A 24,068-nucleotide genomic window follows, 5' to 3' on the forward strand; every position below is an offset into this window, starting at 1 on the left:
GAGAAAAGGTAGGAAGGGAAAGTAGAAATGAGGAAAAAAGAAGGGATATGCAGAGGCAGAAGAGAAAAGATGGAGAAATAGATAATGGATGAAAGGAAGGCAAGTTGGAAATGAATGGTATAGTAATATTTTTATTAATCTGGAAATCACTGGAACATACCAGTTATGATATGTAAGATATCTAAAATATCAATGAGATAATATACTATCTTATTTAATTGTTTTCCTTCCTGAAATAGCAATAAAATACTTGATTTTCCTTCATTTAGTAAACAACCAATCCTAACATGTATCTTTTAAAAGTAACAGGAGTTATATTAATAAAACTGATTATATTTATCTTAATTATACTTATCTCCTTCTTTTTTTACTTTCCACTTTGCTTGGTTCAGAGGATGGTTTGAAAACTCTTCATCTCATGGCTAAGTATATTCTTAGTCCATAGAATATGAATATGAAGATTTTGGTTGAAAAAATTCACAATTAGAAATCTGATTTTTTTTAATTGTTGAATATCCTTGATGGTAATCACATCAAAATGAAATAAAATGTTATATGCTTATAGTGCAAGAATAAAATAACAGATATGTAATTTAAGTCAACTTGTCCCTCTTTTGTTATATCTGAGAGGAACATTTTGATACAGTAAGACATAGTTTCAGTTACTTTTGTTTACATTGATATTTCAGTGATTGTAGTTAAAAACCTTAAATTTAGTTTTTGTTGAGGCTTTAAGCTTATTTTAATCTCGTAACCAACTATAAAATAAGTTGTTTTATTTTGTTTTGATTTATGTTCATCTAATTTATACAATTGAAGGATTAAAATCTGGTGAAACTTTACCTATATTTACATATTTAAAAAACATTCACTTATGCTTTAAGCTACCATCAAAAATTTATTTGATTATCTTAATCACGTCAAGCATCTAACAAAGCAAATATATAAATTTTATGAGTAAAATACTCCTGTGCACTTAGGCAATGCTTTCAGTTTAATAAATCATATGCTTAAATTTCATAACTGAGATTAATTTAAGCATGCAATTCAACTTTAAACAAATATATACACACAATGCAGTAACTCTAAAATCCATTACTATACTTATATTACTAATATAAGTTACATAAAATTTTCAATAATATACCATTTCTTCATCACAGGTTTATGAAAACATTCTCCGATGAAGTGAAAAATAGCAATCATCTTATGCTTGCTATGGCAACTTTGATTTTATACTGAAGTTAATGGCTTAGGGTTCTGTATTTTGGAGCTAGGTATAGCTTCCAGGAAGATGCTACCTAGAACTGACTTCACTGACTATTTTGTACTGAATTTTTTTTCAGCCTGGGTAATCCCACTTCTCCTAAAGCATATAAAATATATTGCCTTTATAATCACTTGCTTAAATACTGTGTTTATGTGAGGGGAGGGGGAGAGAAACTGTGTGCATTTGGAGAGTGTGTAGGGGATGTTGGATAAAATCGATTTACTCAAGCCAACATGTATCCAGTCAATGTGTGAATTATACAGGTGAAAGAAAAACGAAACACAAGAAATCCATCAGGTAAAATTTTAAACCTTAAAGATCATATTTCCAATGTGGAATCAACAGTTGGAGAAACATATTTCCACTAGTTTAACAAAGTTGATATAAATCTTTACACTATCCTCAACATTTTTTTTTAAATGTTTATTTTATTTTTATTTATTTTTTATTTATGATAGTCACACAGAGAGAGAGAGAGGCAGAGACACAGGCAGAGGAGAGAGCAGGCTCCATGCACTGGGAGCCCGATGTGGGATTCGATCCGGGTCTCCAGGATCGCGCCCTGGGCCAAAGGCAGGCGCCAAACCGCTGCGCCACCAGGGATCCCCTATCCTCAACATTTTTGTTGACTGATTTCACCTACTTAGCTTTTTGCTCCCCTATCTAGAAGTAGAACTAATTACTTTACTATCAGGTAAGTATGATAAGATTCCATTGTTGACCACAAGCATACAACTCAGATATACCCATATTCAGCAATTTCTATAAACACTTGAAATTTATTTGCATATACCCATTTCCTAACATACTTTTGAGTATCATAATATACTCATGGTTTTTCAAGGAACTATTATTTTCTTATTTAATTCTTAGATCATCACATTAGCCATCACATTAGTCTGTTAGAATACCAGACATGCAAAAATATGATTAGTATAGTACTGATATTACCAAATAAAAAATTTTGAGCAAGTCCTTTCATCAATTAAAAAATATGAAATATGAGGGAAATGTTTTATATTTGAGGCTGAGATCTGAAACCATATGCTCAGAACTATTATAATCAGGCACATCTAATTATTCTCTTGTTTATGGTGATCATGATGAACTTTCTTTCTCTCTCTTGGTACTATTTCACAGAATGGAAAGCAGTAGTCAAATAAAGGTGACCACAGTGACTATGCAGATAAAAATAAAAGTCACAGGGAGGTATCTACCTATATCTATATCTATATCTATATCTATATCTATATCTATATCTATATCTATATCTAATCTACATCTATATTATATATCTATATCTATGTCTATATTCATATCTATCTATCTATCTATCTATCTATCTATAAGCAAGCACAATACCCAACATGAGACTTGAACTCATGACCCTGAGATCAAGAGTTATACAGGCTCTACTGACTGAGCCAGCCAGGTCCCTGGAGATGAATTTTTTTTATACAAAAACAAAAAACAAAATAAAATAAAACACCTCGTTTTACTGGTTTGCTTAATCTCTATATTTTCTAAAACCAAAATACTGTAATACTATTTTCAACTACATTTAAATTACATCTTTCAAAGCATAAGAAAATTAGATGTTTGAAGGATCATACTTAGTCATCTCAAAATAAAGACATGAATTTATTTATTTTTTTATTTAAAGATTTTATTTATTCATGAGACACACACACACACAGAGGCAGAGACATAGGCAGAGAGAGAAGCAGGCTCCATGCAGGGAGCCCAATGTGGGACTAGATCCTGGGATTCTAGGATCACGCCCTGGGCCGAGGGCAGGCGCTCAACTGCTGAGCCACCCAGGCACCCCAAGACATGAATTTAATATATAATATAACCAGATTCTCTTTTTTCTTATATTTATTATAAATGTAACTGTAATTTTTGTTAAATAAGAGTTTAAGACCAAATATTTATGATAATTCTGGATATAAGTCCACTTGATGAGAAACTTGACAGTGATGAAAAACAATTAGAGAGAGTTTTTTAAAGATATGAAATATTATATGTAAATGATGAGAAAGTATCAGAAAAGGTTAAGGGGAAAATCATATTTTCTATTAATATTGCAAGGGGAATATTCTGAGATAAACACAGACAATACATACTTGGAAATAAAGGGTACATTAAATGATAATAATCATAATCAACATCTATTTAATATCTACTATGTGCCAGGAACTGCTCTTTTCTTTATATTGTCCTATTTAGTCTTCAAAAACCCCTATGAGATGAGGGTACTTTTTTTCCTATGATTACAAATGAAGAAACTAGAGCATTAGAAGTTTAGATATGTTCTTAGATTCAATGACAGAACTGAAATTTAAAATCATGTCTATATTTAGGCTGGAGAATGAACAGGGATGGGAAAGTCAAACTAAATGGCAACATAGGAGGTTCCTGAACTTCCCAGGAACACAGCAAAGTACAGCTACACATGGTGCAGTTCCCTCAGAGAAATCCAGAAACTATCTAACCAATTCCTACATATAGGATGAGTGAGAAAATGTCCACACTGGAACAGGTAGGAGAGGCTGAGACACATGCTCACCATAAACCCCAGTCCTATAACAGTACCATACAATAAAGAAGGACCCCCCCAACTCCTAGCTTCTCCCTGAGGAGTGAAAGATTTGTACCACACATCTGGTACCCCATTCAAGTGATAGGCCCCCAAAACACCTAGCTCTGAAAGCCACCAACTATCACAAACAAAGAAACAGTTCTTAAGATCCCAGAATCCCTCTCCATGGCTATTCTCTACAGAGCTCAGCACAGACAGAACAGACAAAATGCCCATCTTTCCAGTTTTCTTTGAAAGGGGCCTAACTGTACACATTATAAGCTACCTGAGGCTCTGGCTTCTAATTGATCACACAGCTAAGGGCTGTCTGTGATGCTCCCCAAAGACCAAAGAAGCTGGTGGACACTTCATCAGCTTTCTCCTTCTGACCCACTTCAACAATAAAACCAAATCACTAGTATCTTCCTATAAGAAGCTTGCCATATATCTGGTCCTCAGCTTTTATAACTGTTCCTCAGAGATGAGTCCTCTGATAATCAATGGGGCAAACATTCATAAGTCTTCCAGGACAGTAAGAGGCAAATATAAGTTTCTAAGCAGGCACAGGTGTACCACCCCAGCACACCCTCACCATACACAGCCAGGATTGAAGCAGAAGAAGCAGGCAAAAACACTCATTTCCTAGGTTTGCTCTGGAAGGGTTGTAACTATATACTTTCCCACCTGCTATCAAAAGTCTAATAGCATTTTTCAGGAAATAGAAAAAAAATCCTAATATTTTCACGGAATCACAAAAAAAAAGTCAAATAGAGAAAGCAATCTTGAGAAAGAGCAAAGCTGAGGGTACCACCCTTTTTGATTCCAAACTACATTACAAAGCTGTAGTAAGCAAAACGGTATAGTACTGGCATAAAAATGCACATGTAGATTAGTGGAATGGTATAGAAAGCCCAGAAATAAACCTATGCATGTATGGGCAATTGATTTTTGACAAGAAACCAAGAATATATAATAGAGAAAAGATAGTCTTCTCAATACATAATGGTGGGAAAATTTGATAGCTGTGTGAAGAATGAAACTGGGCCACTCTCTTATACCATATACAAAAATCAACTCAAAATGGATTATTTAAAAATAGGACCTGAAATCATAAGACTCCTAGAAGAAAATATAAAGAGTAAGTAAGGTCCTTGACATTACTCTTGGCAATGATTTTTTGCTTTGACATCAATAGCAAAGACAACAAAAGAAAAATTTAAAAATAGGACTACATTAAACTAACAGGCTTTTACACAACAAAGGAAACCATCAACAAAATGAAAAGGCAGTCTATGGAATGGGAGAACATATGTGCAAACCACATATCCAATAAGACATTAATATCCAAAATATGCAAGGAATTCATACAACTCAGTAGCAAAAACATAAATAATCCAATTTAAAAACGGTCACAGATCTGAATAAATATTGATCCAAAAAAGACATATAACTTGTCTACAGACAGGTACATGAAAATGTGCTCTGGAAGCCTGGGTGGCTCAAGTCCATTAAGCAGCCAACTCTTGGTTTGGACTCAGTTTATGATCTCCCTCTCTGGAGATGGAGCCAAGGGTCAGGCTCCCTGCTCAATCGAGAGTCTGCTTCCCCTCTCCCTCTCTCTCTGCCCATACCCCCTGCTCATGCTCTCTCTCTCTCTCTGAAAGAAATAAATCTTTAAAAAAGGGTGTGCAACATCACTAATCATCGAGGAAATACAAATCAAAACCACACAAATATCACTTCACATCTGTTAGCATGGCTATTAACAAAAAAGGCAATAAATAACAAATGGCAAGTATGTGGAGAAAAGGTACTGTTAGTGAGAATGCAAACTGGTACAGACACTGTGTAAAACAGTATGGACATTACTCAAGAAATTAAAGATAAGACTAGCATATGATTCAGCAATCTCTCTTCTATGTCCAAAGGAAATGAAACCATTATCTTGAAGAGAATATGGCCTCCAATATTTGTCTTAGCATTATTCACAGCATCCAAGGTATGGAAACAACTTGTATGTCAGCAGATAAATGGATAAAGAAAATGTGGTATATATATATATATATATATACACACACACACATATATTTCAGTCTTGTGAAATAGGAAATTCTGGCATTTGAGACAACATGGTTGAAACTGGGAGACATTATGCTAAATGAAATAAGCCAAGTAGAGAAAGACAAATACTGCACAGTATCACTTATGTGCACTGTCTTAAAAAAAAAGAAAGAAAATCAGACTCATGAAAAAGGGTAAAAAAAAATAAATAAATATATATATATATATATATATATATATATATATATATATATATATATCTGCCAGAGGCTGGGAGGTGGGGAAAGCGAGAGGGGGTGTTGAAGGGTATAAAATTTCAGTTATAAGATGAATAAGGTCGTAGCATCTAATGTAGAATATGACTGTAATTGATAATATTTTAGTGTATAATGGTAATTTGCTAAGAGAATAGAATATATATATCCTCATACACACAAAAAGGTAGATAAGTGAGGTGATAGATGTGTCAATTATCTCAATGGGGACAGGATCTTTTCAAAGTATATATGTATATCAAATCATCACATGGTGTACCGTAATTGTCTTACTATTGTATTTGTCGATTAAAGCTCAGTAAAGCTGAAATATCATGTCTGCTTCATCCTTGGGTCTTTAACTTCACCATATCAAATTCCATGACTCATTTTTATGAACTGTTTTATAATTGTTCTGGCATCTCTTCTTCATACGGTTTTTAATAGGAAAAGTCTATAAAATTTTAAGGGAGAGGAGTATCCTACTCATGAAACATGGTCCTTCAGCCATGCACCCTACAAAGTAATATATTTCTTTTAGTCAGTGAGAAATATGGTTGAGGAAAAGAGCAAGAGATGGAGAATCATGACTACTCATGCTTTGTTTAGCACAAAGACTTATCTGCGCACTAACGTTAGAGTGAGGAAAAGGGAGGTGAATATGCAGGCCTTGGACTTTCAAATGAGTAATTTTGGAACACATTCTATGATTTGGAGAATCATACTTATTGTCCAGATGTCTCGTTGCCAGTTCTTTCTGCAAATGACCATTTTACTCCTTTAGTAGTCACATAATTTCATGTTTCTTTCCTTCCCTCCTTCTTGGAATATATCATATACTGTAATTTCCTGATTATCTTCAATATTTGAATCAATAGTTGACTCAAAACTTCTTTTAGTCCATGCACACAATATACCAGTACAAATCAGCATCTTATTTCATTGGTATTGTTTATTTAACTTTGATTCTCTTGTCAGAAAGAACTCCTTGAAAGTATATGGCCTATTAAAATCACTTCTGTTGGGGTACCTGGGAGGCTCAGTCAGTTAAGTGTCTATCTAATGATTCTGGCACAGGTCATGATCTTAGGGTCATGAGATTGCGCTCCACATCAGGCTCTATGCTAAGTGAGAAGCCTGTATAAGATTCTCCCTTTCCCTCTTCCTCACCACATATGAATTCCTTTTTCTCTCTTAAAAGAAAGAAAGAAAGAAAGAAAGAAAGAAAGAAAGAAAGAAAGAAAGAAAGCCAGAGGCACCTGGGTGCCTTTGGCTCAGGTCATGATCCCAGGGTCCTAGGATGGAGTCCCACATCAGGTTCCCTGCAGGGAGCTTGCTTCTCCCTCTGCCTGTGTCTCTGCCTCTCTCTCTGTGTTTCTCATGAATATACAAATAAAATCTTTTAAAAAGTCATTTCTGTAGTTTTCATGACTTATTTGAGTCCTGAGTTAAATATTCTATAAAAATGTATTGAACTGTTACTAAACAGCAATATTTAATAGTTCATAATCTTTATATATTTGCTAACAAATAAGCACATTATTATTATACTGAAATCATCATTATAGGTGTGGCATCCCTAGTTTCTATCTGTAAGGGATCTTTAAGGAACTTAAAAACAGTCTCTCTCTGAAGGAATTTATGGTACAGGAAGGAAAGATAAAACTTCAAATCACTTTAAGAAAAGATGTGTATAATTTATGTTATGTCCATGGTCTCTTGGAACAGTTGTCAGAGTTCAGAGATTAAAGAAAGAAAAGAAATAATTTTCACCTAGAGTGATAATAAGAGAAGGTGCCAGTCTTTAAATATGAGCCAGCCTTTAAAAAAAACATACAGAATTTCAAGGTGGAGTTTGGGATATGTGTCCATAAAAGCAAAATAGGGATTGACAAGGGCAAATGTATTAAGGAATAAATGTCTAAAGGTCAATAGCAGTACAATGTGATTGACAGTTTTGCTAAAGATTGGTCTACAACAAAAAGTTAGAGCTGTTAAGAATGTCACAACAGAACTGAAAGCCTTCATTCTAGACACAACATGTTTTGAAAGTGGAAGTAAAAAAATTAAAGAGGTGTTATAAAACAAGTAAGGTTCCGAACTGGTTGAAGGAACAAAAGGCAGACAGCTAGAATAACTTTGTTGCAAAGTATGAATAAATGCCTTCTTTACAAGGAAAATAGTGGGAGTGTAACCAAAAGGATAGGCACAAGTTATCACCTTCTTAGAAGTGGTAATTCATAGTGAACTTCCAGAAATTCTCAGTTTTAATTGGGTTTAACTAAAATAAGAACAGTTTATCACACTTTGAAGGAAACTTATATTTCCATGTCAGATCTTTAAAATACTCTATTTTAAAACATTTTATTGATGTTATTTTTTTTTTCAGAGAAGTTTAAAGTTGACAGCCAAATTGAGGAGAAGGCACAAGGGTTTCCCATCTAACCCTAACGATACACATGCATTACTTCCCCAGTTATCAACATACTCCACCAAAGTGGTACATTTGTTATAACTGAGAATGCTACATTGACACATCTTAGTCATCAAAAGTCTGTAGTTTACATTACAACTCTTAATTTGTATTGTATTTTCTATAAAATTTAACAAATGTATTATGATATATATCCAACATGGTTTACTGAGTATTTTCATTACCTTAAAAATTCTTTGTGCTCTGTCCATTCCTTGCCAAACCCTAACTTCCAGCAACTATTGAACTTATAATTTCCATAGTTTTGCCTTTTCCAGAATTTCATATTTAAGTGTACTCTTAATTCCCTTCACCTATTTCACCCATCGCCCCACCCTCCCCTCTAGTAACCATCAGTTCTCTATAGTTAGGAGTCTGGTTTTTGGGTTGTCTCTCTTTTGTTATTTTGTTTTGTTTTGTTTCTTAAATGCTACATATGAGTGAAATCATATGGTATTTGTCTTTCTCAGACTGACTTATTTCACTTAGTATTGTACTCTCTAGATCCATTCATGTTGTTGCAAATGGCAAGATTTCATTATTTTTATAGCTGAGTAATATTCCATTATACCATGTCTTCTTTATCCATTCATCTATCAAAGGACATTTGGGCTGCTCCCATCCTCCATGATAATACCTTGAAACACTATAGTGCAATAGCACAATCTAGATATTAAGATGATAAAATCCTCCAATATTGTTCAAGTTGCCTCAATTTTACTTATATTCATGAGCATCTGTGTTTTATATAATTTTTTAAATGTATAGGTTTATATATTCTCTCCCACAGTCCATCACTAGGATCTCTGGTGTTGCCCTTTTACAAACATACCCACCTCTCTCCCAGCTAGTCCTCCCTCTCCCCAATCACAATTCTACCCTCTATCAATCATTCATCAGCTCTTCATTTCTAACATTTTAGCATTTTGAAGATGTGATAATTGGATCCTAAATTAACATTTTAGGGGATTTTTTTTTCACTTAGTATACTTTCCCTTGAGATTTATCCAAGTTGCATGTGTCAATAGTTCGTTCTTTTTAATTGCTGAATGATATTAAATTGTATGGATAATACAACAGTTTGTTAACTGTTTATCCCTTAAAAGACATCTACATTGTTTCCAATGTTTGTTGTTACGAATAAAGCTGCTGTAAATACTCACATACATGTTTTTATATAAACATAAGTCTTTATTTCTCTGAGGTAAATGCCCAGGACTTCAATTGCTAGATCATTTTATACTTACATGTTGAAATTTTAAAGATAGTCAAGCTGTTTTCAGATTAGCTATACTATTTTACATTCTCCCATCAATGTTTAAGTGATGTACCCTACATCCTCACCAGCATATATAATTATGTGTATATTGTGTTTTAAATATTTAAAGATTTATTCTAAATCAGTAACCAGAGGATAACCCAGTTAATAACTTCTAGACTTTTATAGATATTTTACTAAAGAAGATATGTGGATAGAAAGTAAGCATACAAATGCTCAGCCTTGTTAACTATTAGGGAAATGCACATTTAAACTACACGAGATACCACTACACACTTAATAGAACGGCTTAAATTAAAGAAAACTATGTTGCTGAGTATTTGGGGCAACTAGAATTCTGAAGCATTGCTGATGGGAATGTAAAATGGTACATATTTCAGGAAGGAGACTGATGAAAGTTTGTTTAAAAAGTAAATATATAACAGTTATCGTATTCCTAGATATTTACCCACAAGAAAAATATCATGTCCATACAAATATCTATAGAAACTTTTGGCAAAAGCTACAAAATTGAAAAAGATCCAAATATACACTAACAAGTAAATGAGTAAACACATTTTGTTATCTGCACATAATTCAGTACTATTCAGTAATAAACAGTATCAAGCTTCTGATACATATAATAATATGGATAAATCTAAAAAAAATAATATTGAGTGCAAGACATTGAACAAAGTACATAGCATATGATTCCATTTATACTAAATCCTATAAAATTCAAGCCAAACTAATAAAAACAGGTTTTTTTTAGTTTTTTTAGTTTGTTTTTTTGTTTGTTTGTTTTAATTTTTAAAAAAGATTTACTTACGTACTTATTTTAGAGAGAGAGAGTGCAGGGAGAGTGGCAGAGGAAGAGGGGGAGAAGAGAAGGATGAGGAAAAAGCAGACTCCATGTTGAACTCACATCCCTGACATCATGACCTGAGCCAAAATCAAGAGTCAGATGCTTAACTGATTGAGCAAACCAGGTGCCACCAAAAGACAGTTTGGTTATTGTCTTGTAGATGAGAGGTAGAGGGGGTGGAAATAAATTTTTAAAAAGGTCTAATATAAATTTGTGTGTGATGGATATGTTGATTGGATTGTGTTGGTAGTATAATGGATGTACACATACACCATCAAATTGTACACTTAAAATATTTACAATTTATTGTATTTCAGTTAGATCTCTAATGTTGAAAAAAAGAAAACAAAACTAAGATGGAAAACGTAAAATTTTCCTAGTAGTTTTTGGTGTTTGGCTAGGTAACCAAAACCTATTATTTCTCTTATTTCTCCTACGTTTCTCTCCCCAACCCTTTTTCAAAAACCTGCCCCATATCCTGCGTCAGGTTTGAGGCTAGAATTTGGTTTCATTCCTCTAAACATATTGCTGTTTAGAATTTATTTGTTGATTAAAAACTATATACAATAAATAAAAATTAAAAAAAATTAAAATAAAAAAAAACTATGTACAAGCATTATAAGAATATTTTATTCTAAAAATTGGATTTGCCTACCCCACATCAAAGACCTACCAAGTACCTTCTTTTCACAAGAAACTAAGCAAAAATTTTCAAAATAATCTAATATTTTATTCTTTATTCTGTTCATGTGATGTATCAAATTAATAGACATACATATGTTGTTGAATCATCCTTGTATCCTAGGGAATGAATCCAAGTTACTTATGGTATATTATCATTTTAATATGGTATTGAATTTAGTACTCACATATATTATTGAAGATTTTTGTATCTATATTCATCAGAGATATTGGCCTATATTTTTTTTCTTGTATATCTTTGGCTTTAATGTCAGAGTAATGTTAACCTATAAAAATGAGTTTGGAGATGTTCTCTCTTGAATTTTTTTTTTAGTTTTAATTTAAAATCCAATTAGTTAATATACAGTGTTATATTAGTTTCAGGGATACAATATAGTGACTCAACACTTCCATCCACAACCCAGTGCTCATCATGACCAGTACTCTCCTTAATCTCCATCACCTATTTAACTCATTCCTCCACCTCTCTCTTTTTTTCTCTTTATTTCTTAAATTCCACATCTGAGTGAAACCATATGATATTTGTCTTTCTCTGACATGTCCCACATCTTCTTTATCCCTTCATCAGTTGATAGATTGATAGACATTTGGGCTACATCCATATATTGACCTTTTAACAATATTTGTTCTTCCAATCCTTGAGCATGGAATGTTTTTCCATTTTTTTTTTTTTGTATAATCTTCATTCACTTTCATCAATGTTTTATACTTTTCAGAGTATAGGTCTTTCACTTTTATTACGTTTATTCCTAGATATCTTATTTTTGGTGCAAGTGTAAATAGCATTATTTTATTAACTTCTCTTTTGCTGCTTCATTATTAGTATGTAGAAATGCAACAGATTTCTGCACATTGATTTTATATCCTAAGACTACTGAATTCATTTATCAATTCTAGCAATTTTCTGGTAGAGTCTTTCAGATTTTCTATATAGGGTAGTATATCATCTGCAAATAGTGAAAGTTACTACTTCCTTACCGATTTGGATGCCTTTTATTTCTTTTTGTTGCCTGATTGCTGTGGCTATGACTTCCAGTACTATGTTAAAAGTGGTAATAATGGTAAAAGTGGTAATAATGGACATTCTTATCTCGTTCCTGAATTTAGGGGAAAGCTCTCAATTTTTCCCCATTAAGGATGAGGTTAGCTAAGGATTTTTAAAGATGGCCTTTATTACATTGGGATATAGTCCCCCTAAACCTTCTTTGTTGAGGGTTTTTATCACTAATGGATGTTGTACTTTATTAAATGATTTTCTACAGTTATTGAAATGATTATATGTTTCTTATACTTTTTCTTATTGATAGGATGTATCACACTGATTGATTTGTGAATATTGAACCACGCTTGCATCCCAGGAATAAATCCCACTTGATCATGGTGAATGATTTTTTTAATGTATTGAATTCAATTTGCTAGTATTTTGTTGAGAATTTTTGCATCTATGTTCATCAGGGATATTAGCCTGTAGTTTTCTTTTTCAGTGGTATCTTATCTGGATATGATATCAGAGAATGCTGGTCTTATAGGGTGAATTTGGAATTTTTCCTTTCTTTTTATTTTTTTTAGTAGTTTCAAAAGAATAGGTATTAATTCTTCTTTAAATATAGAATTTGTCTTGGACTTTTGTTTGTTGAGAGTTTTTAATATACCAACTCAATTTATTTTTTTAATAATTTATTTTTTATTGGTGTTCAATTTACCAACGTACAGAATAACACCCAGTGCTCATCCTGTCAAGTGCCCCCCTCAGTGCCCATCACCAATTCACCCCCACCCCCCGCCCTCCTCCCCTTCCACCACCCCTAGTTCGTTTCCCAGAGTTAGGAGTCTTTATGTTCTGTCTCCCTTTCTGATATTTCCTACCCATTTCTTCTCCCTTTCCTTCTATTCCCTTTCACTATTATTTACATTCCCCAAATGAATGAGACCATACACTGTTTGTCCTTCTCCAATTGACTTATTTCACTCAGCATAATACCTTCCAGTTTCATCCACGTTGAAGCAAATGGTGGGTATTTGTCATTTCTAATGGCTGAGTAATATTCCATTGTATACATAGACCACATCTTCTTTATCCATTCATCTTTCTATGGGCACCAAGGCTCCTTCCACAGTTTGGCTATTGTGGACATTGCTGCTAGAAACATCGGGGTGCAGGTGTCCTGGCGTTTCATTGCATCTGTATCTTTGGGGTAAATCCCCAGCAGTATAATTGCTGGGTCGTAGGACAGATCTATTTTTAACTCTATGAGGAACCTCCACACAGTTTTCCAGAGTGGCGGCACCAGTTCACATTCTCACCAACAGTGTAAGAGGGTTCCCTTTTCTCCGCATCCTCTCCAACATTTGTTGTTTCCTGCCTTGTTAATTTTCCCCATTCTCACTGGAGTGAGGTGGTATCTCATTGTGGTTTTGATTCGTATTTCCCTGATGGCAAGTGATGCAGAGCATTTTCTCATGTGCATGTTGGCCATGTCTATGTCTTCCTCTGTGAGATTTCTGTTCATGTCTTTTGCCCATTTCATGATTGGATTGTTTGTTTCTTTGGTGTTGAGTTTAATAAGTTCTTTATAGATCTGATACATCATTTGCAAATATCTTCTCCCATTCTGTAGGTTGTCTTTTAGTTTTGTTGGCTGTATCCTTTGCTGTGTCTGTGCCAAAGCTTCTTATCTTGATGAAGTCCCAATAGTTCATTTTTGCTTTTGTTTCTTTTGCCTTCGTGGATATATCTTGGAAGAAGGTGCTGGCACAAAAACAGACATATAGATCAATGGAACAGAATAGAGAACCCAGAAGTGGACCCTCAACTTTATGGTCAACTAATATTCGATAAAGGAGGAAAGACTATCCACTGGAAGAAAGACAGACTCTTCAATAAATGGTGCTGGGAAAATTGGACATCCACATGCAGAAGAATGAAACTAGACCACTCTCTTGCACCATACACAAAGATAAACTCAAAATGGATGAAAGGTCTAAATGTGAGACAAGATTCCATCAAAATCCTAGAGGAGAACACAGGAAACACCCTTTTTGAACTCGGCCAACTCAATTTCTTTGCTTCTTTGTTATTAGTTTGTTAAAAATTTCTATTTCTTCCTGCTTCATTATTGGTAGTTTTTATGTTTATGACTTTATGTTTATATAACCATATATCTATGGTAATTTATCCATTTATTCTAGATTGTCTAATTTCTTTGCATATAGTTTTTCATAATAATCTCATGATTGTTTATATTTCTGTGGTGTTGGTTGTTTTCCTGTCTGATTTGCGATTTTATTTATTTAGGTCCTCTCTTTTATTCTTGTTAAGTTTGGCTACAGGTTTGTCAATTTTATCGATTGTTTCAAAGAACCAACTCCTGGTTTCATTGATCTATTTTTAGTTCCTATATCATTTATTTCTGCTCTAATCATTATTATTTATTTTCATCTGCTGGTTTTAGGTTTTGTTTTTTATTCTTTTTCTAGCTTCTCCAGGTGCAAAGTTAGATTGTTTACTTGAGATTTACTGGCTTCTTGAGATATGCCTGTATTGCTGTAATGTTTTCTTTTAAAACTGCTTTTGCTACATCCCAGAGGTCTTGGGCCACTGTATTTTCATTTACATCTTGTTCCATGCACTGTTTTATTTCATACATCCTGGCTAACCCATTCATTGCTTAGTAGCACATTTGTTTGTTTGTTTGTTTTCAAGATTAATTTGTTAATTAATTTTAGAGAGAGAGCATGTGAGCAGGGGGAGGGAGAGAATTTCTCAAGCAGACTCCCCTTTGAGTACAGAGACCAATGTAGGGCTCTTATGACCCTGAGACCATGACTGGAGCTGAAATCATGAGTTGGACACTTAACTGACTAAGCCACCCAGGCACCCCTTAGTAGCATGTTTTTGAATCTCTATGTATTTTTGGTCTTTCCAGATTTTTTCTTGTAGTTGACTTCTAGTTTCATAGCATTGTGGTCAGCTATGATGCATGGTATGACTTTTATCTTCTTGAATTTAGATATACCCTTTTCTGCATATAGTAGTCTATATTAAGTTGATGGTTGATTATGTTTGAACCTATTCTTTCCTCTTCTCCATGTTTTAGGTATATGTGACTATATTTAATTTCCTTTTTTGTTTAGTTCCTTGACTTATTTTATTATAGAAATAATTATTTTCACTGCTTTTGTAGTTCCTACCTTTATACTGTCACTTTTGGTCTCCCTTTTCTATACAAAGAGACCCTTTTAATATTTCTTGCAGGGCCGGTTTACTGTCATGAACTCCTGTAGTTTTGTTTGTCTGGAAAACTCTATCTCTCCTTCTATTCTGAATGATAGCCTTCCTGGATACAGTTTTCTTGGCTGCAGATTTTTCCCATTTAGCACTTTAAATATATCATGCCACTCTCTTCTGGCTTGCAAAAGTTCTGTTGAAAACTCTCCTGCGAGCCTTATTGGTTTTTCCTGTAAGTTAATGACTTTTCTTGTCTTGCTACTTTTCTGTATCTTGCAAATTTAGTTACAATATGTCTTGGCGTGGGTCTGCTTTTGTTGATTTTGATAAGAGTTCTCTGTACCTCCTGGATCTGGATATCTTTTTCCTTCCCCAGATTAGGGAAGTTTTGTTATTATTTCTTCAAACAAACTCTCTGCCCCCTTTCCTTTCTCTTATTCTTCTAGGACTTCTATAATATAAATGTTGTTAAGATTGATGGAGTCACTGCATTCCCTAAGTCTATTCTTGTCATGTGTAATTCTTTTGATCTCTTTTGTTCAGCCTGATTATTTTCCATTACTCTGTCTTCTAGGTCACTAATTTGTTCCTCTGCTCCTTCCATGCAGCTATTTATTCCATCATTTCATTTACTGAGCCCTTTATTTCAGCTATGTTATTCCTTATACCTATGTTAAGGGTCTTACTCATATTTTCCACTTTTTTCAAGTCTGGTGAGTATCCTTGTGATCATTGCTTTAAATTCTCTTTCAGGCATGTTACTTTTATCTCTTTCACTTAAATCTCTGGCTATGGACTTTTCTTGTTCTTTCATTTGGGATGAATTTCTCTGTCTCCTTATTTTGTTTGCCTCTCTGTATCTGTTTCTCTGTGTTAAGAAAATCATCTGTATCCTCTGCTCTTGAAAGTAGTGACCATGACTAGGTGTGCTGGAACTAGAGTGTGGCTGGTGCCCACAGCTGGTTACAACATGATAGCTGAGCCCAGTATGGTGGCAGGAATGGGTGCACAGTGGCAGCTGTGTACTTGGTGGATAGACAGACCACCTATCAGCTACTAGGAGCTAGTCTCTGGCATAGCCTGGAATCTCGCTTTGGTGGCTGTGCATTCAGTGACTGACCAGGACACACATATGGCTTTAATAAAATTTTCCCTGGGCCCAGGGCAATGCCAGCAGATTTGGAGTGGGCCTGTCTTCAGGAGAACTCAGTATGGTGCACTGCCAATGGGTCAGGCAGCAAATGTCTGTGCATCCTTGCCTCTTGAAGGTGGCTCAGTGTATATGGACAGTAGCGAAGGAAAATGGTGCCTACCAAGCCCCTTGCTTTTGGAGAAGTCCAACACCCTACAAAATCAGTATGAACAGATATGTCTCCTGTTGTGCAAACTGCCATTTTTTTGGTTACCTCTCTAGTCACCCTGCTATCTTTAAGAGTGGCGACCCAGCTATTACTCAAAAATATAAAATGCTTCATGAATTTGTGTGTCATTCTTATGCAGGGGTCATGCTAATCTTCTCTGTATTATTCCAGTTTTTAGTGTGTGTGCTGCTGAAGTAAGCACTCTCTTCAACTTTTTTCAAGTGTTGAGAAGGATAAATGTTTATTCTTTAAATTATTGGTAGAATTTTCTAGTGAAGGCATCTGGTCTTGGGTTTTTTGGTTGCAGGGTTTGCATTTAATAAAATTGCATGATACAAAATCAATATATAAAAATTAGTTGTAACAACAAATTATCCTATAAAGAATTTTAATACAAAATTTAAGCATTTATAATAGCATCAAAAAGAATAAAGTGGTTCAGAATAAATTTAACCAAGGAAGTGAAAGACTTGTATATGAAAACTTCAGGGATCCCTGGGTGGCGCAGCGGTTTGGCGCCTGCCTTTGGCCCAGGGCGCGATCCTGGAGACCCGGGATCGAATCCCACATCAGGCTCCCGGTGCATGGAGCCTGCTTCTCCCTCTGCCTGTGTCTCCGCGCCTCTCTCTCTCTCTCTCTCTCTCTCTCTCTGTGACTATCATAAATAAATAAAAATTAAAAAAAAAAACTTCAAAATGCAGCTGAGATTTAAAATTTTTTTTTTTAATTTTTATTTATTTATGATAGTCACAGAGAGATAGAGAGAGAGGCAGAGACACAGGCAGAGGGAGAAGCAGGCTCCATGCACCGGGAGCCCGACGTGGGACTCGATCCCGGGTCTCCAGGATCGCGCCCAGGGCCAAAGGCAGGCGCCAAACCGCTGCGCCACCCAGGGATCCCTGCAGCTGAGATTTAAATAGACATAAGTAAATGGAATGAAATCCTATGTTCATGCATTGGAAGAATTTATAGTAGTGAAAGTCCATTCTACTCAGAGTAATCTTCTGATTCAAGGCCATCTCTATCAAACTCCTATTTTTTTTTTTTTTATAGAAAGAGCAAAAACCAATCTACTGAATAGCCAAGGAAATCTTAAGAAGAACAAAGAAGGAGACATCATACTCCTGAAACAAATACATTACAAATTTAGAGTAATTAAAACAATATGTTAATGGAATAAAAACAGAGGTATAGAACAATAAAACAGAATAGAAAGTCCAGAAATAGACCCACGTATATGTGGTCAACTCTTAGGAAGGAAGGAAGGATGACAAGGAAGTCAAGAATACACTCTGAGGAGGGACTCCTAGGTGGCTCAGTCAGTTAAGTGTTCAACTCTTAGTTTTGGCTAAGGTCATGGTCATCGGATCATGAAATTGAGCCCCACATGGGTTTATTTGTGCTTAGCACAGGAACTGCTCAAGATTCCCTTCCTCTCACTCTACCCCTCCCCGGCTCACATGCATATGCACGCATGCTCGCTCTCTCTCAAATAAATAATTCTTTAAAAAGAAAAATAATATACTCTGGTGAAAAAGTAGTCTCTTCAACAAATGAGGTTGAGAGAACTGGTTATCCATATGCAAAAGAATGAAATTGAACCTCTATTTTATACTAGACATGAAACTATAAAGTTTTAGAAGAAAATCTGTGCTGGGCATATAAGTATTTGTTAATAGCTAGATCTCCTGTTAAGTGTTCTTAGTGCACACACACACACACACACACTAATCCAATAAGCAATCAGTCATCATACATTTTTGAGGACAGTATGATAAAATGATATTTTCATTTTAAAGAATATTACTTTTGCAAATTTGATTACAGAAAGAATGTGCAGTATAAGTAAGTGTTGCTTTAGGAGACTGATTTGCTATTTTAGCAATCAGACTAAAAGATGAAGACCTAATATTGTAATAAAACCTAAAAGTATGCCTTACTCTGAAATAATAAACAACAATTTAACTATAGAGATATGATGGTGTTTAGTGAGTGCTAGTATTCTTTCCTTAACAGTAAACTTTTCAATGACATAATATTGGCCATGGCTATAATTAAATCACAACAATTTTTGTTTGAGCAGTATATTAAAAAAATAAAGTGATTACTAGAACTTATGAAGTAAGAATTAGGATTGCCAAAAAGAAAATGATTTATATTTTTGCCTTGGGTTTTTTTTTTAATTTTTTTTTATTTATTTATGATAGTCACAGAGAGAGAGAGAGAGGCAGAGACACAGGCAGAGGGAGAAGCAGGCTCCACGCACCGGGAGCCCGACGTGGGATTCGATCCCGGGTCTCCAGGATTGCGCCCCGGGCCAAAGGCAGGCGCCAAACCGCTGCGCCACCCAGGGATCCCTTGCCTTGGGTTTTTAAGAAAGAAGTTTCTTTCCCCTCTTACAGACCTTTGAAATAATGGTCTTGGCTTAGTTAAAATGGGAAGTTATAGCAATGCTTTCACGAGAGAATTATAATAAAATATAGGATACATTCTCATTTTTCTGGGAGCAGTTTATAGATAGCAAAAGATAAAATGAGTGACATTTCTAGTGCTCTTTACATCCTTGAGGTTCTTGATCTTCAGTTCATTCAACCATGCTGAAGTTGAAATGTTCATTTCATTTCTGTATCATCAACTGGGAAAATAACTGTATTAACTGATAGATTTTTCCCCTCAAATTTGTTGTTTCCCTTGTGATTCTTCAGTTTTATCCAATATTACTCTTTGAACCATTGCAACATTCTAGCAGATATAAGGTCAATTGATTGAACTATTTGTTGACTCTAATATACATGAGAACTATTTATTTTTAAGGAGAAAAATCTGAAAGTACATTTCAGTCTGTTTCTCTCAATTCCGTTATTGATGTATATTTTAACATAAAAATATTCTAATGTGCGTATCATTTTGATTTTTACTCTTTATGCTTGAAATGTTACACATACATTTTCATGCTCTAAATTTTTTTTCTGAATATCATTTGATTAAGTAATATGTGTTTTATGGTCATAACATTGCAAACAAAGTTCATTAAATGGGTTATTTCAATTTTTAATAAAAAAATTTACTGTGAAAGTTTCAAACATTAATCTTTTTTATGTCTTGCTTTACTATTTTGAATTATGTTCTTATGTAGATTCTCCAAGATAAATTGTTGAGTCAAAAGCCTTTTTTAGAGTCTTACAGAATATTGCCAAATTGCTTTCTAGAAATTTGAGTTAATTCCCTAACAATAGAATTCCATTTCCAATGTGTTTAACCTTCTGAATATATAGGATAGTCTCACTAAAATAAATCTTTGCTAATTTGGAAAGCAAGTTGTTATATTAATTGTCATGTTTTAGAATGTTCATGGACACTCTAAAATCTGTTGACAAGTATTTTTAAATAAAAATGGGGTTACCATTCTGAAACACCACAATTTCAAAATTAGTTGAGTAGATGAGTATTTGTTCATATGCATGTTAGTGCAAGATAGAACCTGGGAGTCACAAGTGAGTTTCTGAGAATTATGAGAACTGTTTCCTAAAAACTATTGTCTTAGGTATAATAAGATTTATGGAGTAATTTAATGATGTATGGCAGTTACTACAATCATTGAAATGATAAGCATTTTGATGAAGGAGTAAATATCTAAATAAAACACAAGAATACAAAAATAATCTTTCACTTGAAATGTAAGAGAATATAAGGAGCACCCAATGAGGGTTGCCATTTTTCCATATTCTTCGGACATAGGTAAACACTTTTATGTTCACATTTTGTTATGTTTTCTTAAGCCTTTAATTTCTACTAGTTTTCCTTCTTTCTGAGCTTCCTTTACCCTTAGAGAAATTTTGAGGAATAGAACTTAATCACCCAAATTTCTAATATAAAAATCTAAAAATGTAGCACTCATTCTAAGGAATAGAAATTTGAACTAATCAACCAAAAATAGAGACTACATTGAAGCAATTGGTCCAGCTAAAGGAAAGATAAAAGTGGAGATGGGCTTCAGGATAACTAAAACTTAGACAAGTACATCATCAAAACCATCTCCATCAGTCTTCTCTGCCCTGCCTTGGCACCTTCCTACTGAATAAAAAATGAGGGTGAAAAGGAAGTAGAAACATTTCAGTTGATTCTTATTTTTTCACACCTTTGAAGAATGAGGTAAAATTTTTACGTGGAACTGTGCACTTTATACTTTCCCTTCTGCACTCTTGGAGTATGCTAGACTATCCTACATGCCATTATGAGAACAAACTTTGAAAAGCCAATTTAATCAGATCATTCTCCCAGTTAGGCTCCTCATTGTTTATCAAAATTAGGACAAATGGGCACCAGGGTGGCTCAATCGGTTAAGCATCTGCCTTCAGCTCAGGTCATGATCTTAGGGTCTTGGGATAGAACCCCAGGTTGGGTTCACTATTCCCTCAACAGGGGGTCTGCTATTCCCTCTTCCTCTGTACTCTTTCCCTCTCACAAATAAATAAAATCTTTAATAAAAAAAATTAGGATGTATGTGTCACCAAAACACATTCTCCCATAACATGTTCTCAATCTACCTTCTTGGCCCAATTTCTCCTACACAGAAACATATTCCAGTTGCTCCAATCAAGCAAGAATATTTGCTGTTTCTCATAGAGACATTAAGTCAGACATCAAGTTTCCCTGCCTCTCTGAATCATCTCATACTATTTCCTCTACTTGTAAAAAAATTTTTTTCTTTTAAAAATGATTAAGTAGCTAATTCTAAAACTGCTGCCTGGGTTTCACTTATGGCTCCATTGCTTAGTAGCCATAATATATTGGGCAAATCATTTAACCAACTGTTTTGTTGAGCACATTCATCAGCAAATAATGAATTTAATAGTATCTGCAACATGGATTGTTACAAAGATTAAATGAATTAATACAAGTAAAGTACTTAGAATAATACAGTGCACATTAGCTAGTAATTTTAAATTGTCTGTATATTATTGTTGCATAAAATTGTCTGTATATTATTGTTGCATAAAATTCAAAATTTTATTATAAATTTGCATTATCAACCACCAGATCTCTCCCATGCCCCACAATACACACATACATATATTGACAAACATGATTAAATAAATGTATTAAAACATAAATACTGCATTCCTTATTTTTCTATCGATTCATAATACTTAAAAATGAACTTGATAATACTTTTTAAATGACCTTGCTTGTACACATTGTATATGATCAGTACATTTGAAAGTTTTTCTTGCATATACAATTTTTTTTAGGGTATCTTATAGGATAAACAAGTCTTTAAACTAATTTACTTCAATATCTTGCCCATTCACTCAACAGACATGTAAAGAGTATTTACTTTATGCCAGAATTTCTTTCTATGTCCTGAGAATACATGGCAATTGCAGTATGTTGAATAATGGATCCCCAAAAGATACTTATTTTCTAATACTTATTTTCTAATCTCTGGAATTTGTGAGTATGTTACTTTATAGAACAAAAGGAACATTGCAGATGTGATTAAGTTAAGAATCTTCAGATGAGGCAAATGTTCTGAATTTTCTAGGTGGACCCAATGTGACTACAAGGGTCTTTATAAGAGAAAGAGGGTCAAAGTCAGAAGAAATGATGATAAAAATGGAGGTGGGAATGATATACTTTGAAGATGAAAGAAAAGGTCACAATCCAATGAACATATGCGCCTCTAGAAGCTGGAAAAGACAAGGGCACAGATTTTTCCCCTGGAAACAAAGTTCTCCTCTAGAAGGAAACCCATAAAATTCAATAAGTTTGTGGTTCTTTATTACAGCAGTAATAGAAACCAATAAAATTGTTCTAGTAATGCCACCACTAAATGATATATCCACATAAACGTGCTCTTTTATAATCCTCTCCCACATCATTCTTAGATTTGACCATGGAATCTACCTTGGGCAATGACGCATTAACCAGCAATAGGACCAGAAGCTTGTATGTAGTATATTGAGTCTTGTCCTCTCTTGCTACTGGAAAATATGCTGTTACCCCATGAAATATCTCAAGTTTAGCCTCTTTGTGGATAAAAGGGAAAAAAAGGACAGAAGTCTCAGCTATCCCAGATGACCTAGCCATGCCAGCCATAATAGCCATGATGTAAATTCATTTTTAAAAGTCCAGAAATTGCAAAAGCATTGAGATGAGAGCTTGTTCAATTGAACCTGTTTGGCTACAACTGACTACAACTGAATGAGAAAAGTATAAGGAACAGAGGTAAGGTCAGAGGAATAGCAGGGCTATTGAAGCCATGACATTTAGAGGGATTATGCTCTGAAAGATAAGGGAAGCCACTAAGAGGCATCATCTGATTTATATCTTAAAATAACTAGTCTTGCTCTTAAAGAATAGACTGGTTGTTCAAGGATAAAAGCAGGAAATCCAATTAGGAGACTATTAGAACAATTCAGGTGAGATATGTTGCTTGTTTTAATCATGATAAAAAAGTTAAAAGCAACACAAATTCAAGGGCATCTTGAAAGAGAAGATAGGATTTGCTAATGGATTGAATATGAGTCGAAGAGAATGGAGTCTATTTTATTTGCTGATGTGGGGTACACTGGAGCAACAGCCGACTAGTGGTTTGGGAAAGTGAATTGTATCTCAATTTTGAATGTATGATGTTGAAAATGCTCATCAGACATCTAAGTGGGGTTGTTAAGTAGATCAGAGTTCTGAGAAAGGGCTCAGTTGGAGATTAAAAACTAGGAGCCATTAGCATATCTGCATTAAGAAAAGAGAAGGTAAAAAAAATTGTTATAAGGAGAAAGTGTAGAATGGAAAAAGGAAAGCCTTACAACAGAGTCGTGGAGCTTTCCAAAGCTGAGAACAGAAGAAGAAGAGAACAATCCAGTATTTGTGGATGAGGCTATAACCCACATTTTACCTACCACACACAAATATTTCATTCAATTTCCTATTTTTTATACAGGAATAACTAAGGTGTGGAGAAGTTAAACAACTTTCCTAATGTCATAAGCGAGGAAACTAGGGTGAATTCCCT

The 24,068-nt window shown here is 34.3% G+C and overlaps 1 non-coding gene across 1 annotated transcript; it reads right to left on the reverse strand.

Moving 5' to 3' along the window:
* Window positions 1-17,147: 17,147 nt before the first annotated feature.
* Window positions 17,148-17,255, reverse strand: LOC121496314. The gene has a single exon (XR_005989147.1). It is a non-coding gene; the product is annotated as a U6 spliceosomal RNA (small nuclear RNA).
* Between the last annotated feature and the right edge of the window lie 6,813 nt (window positions 17,256-24,068).

The sequence above is a fragment of the Vulpes lagopus genome, chromosome 7 (genome assembly GCF_018345385.1).
Source record: "Vulpes lagopus strain Blue_001 chromosome 7, ASM1834538v1, whole genome shotgun sequence".
In the NCBI taxonomy this organism is placed as follows: Eukaryota; Metazoa; Chordata; class Mammalia; order Carnivora; family Canidae; genus Vulpes; species Vulpes lagopus.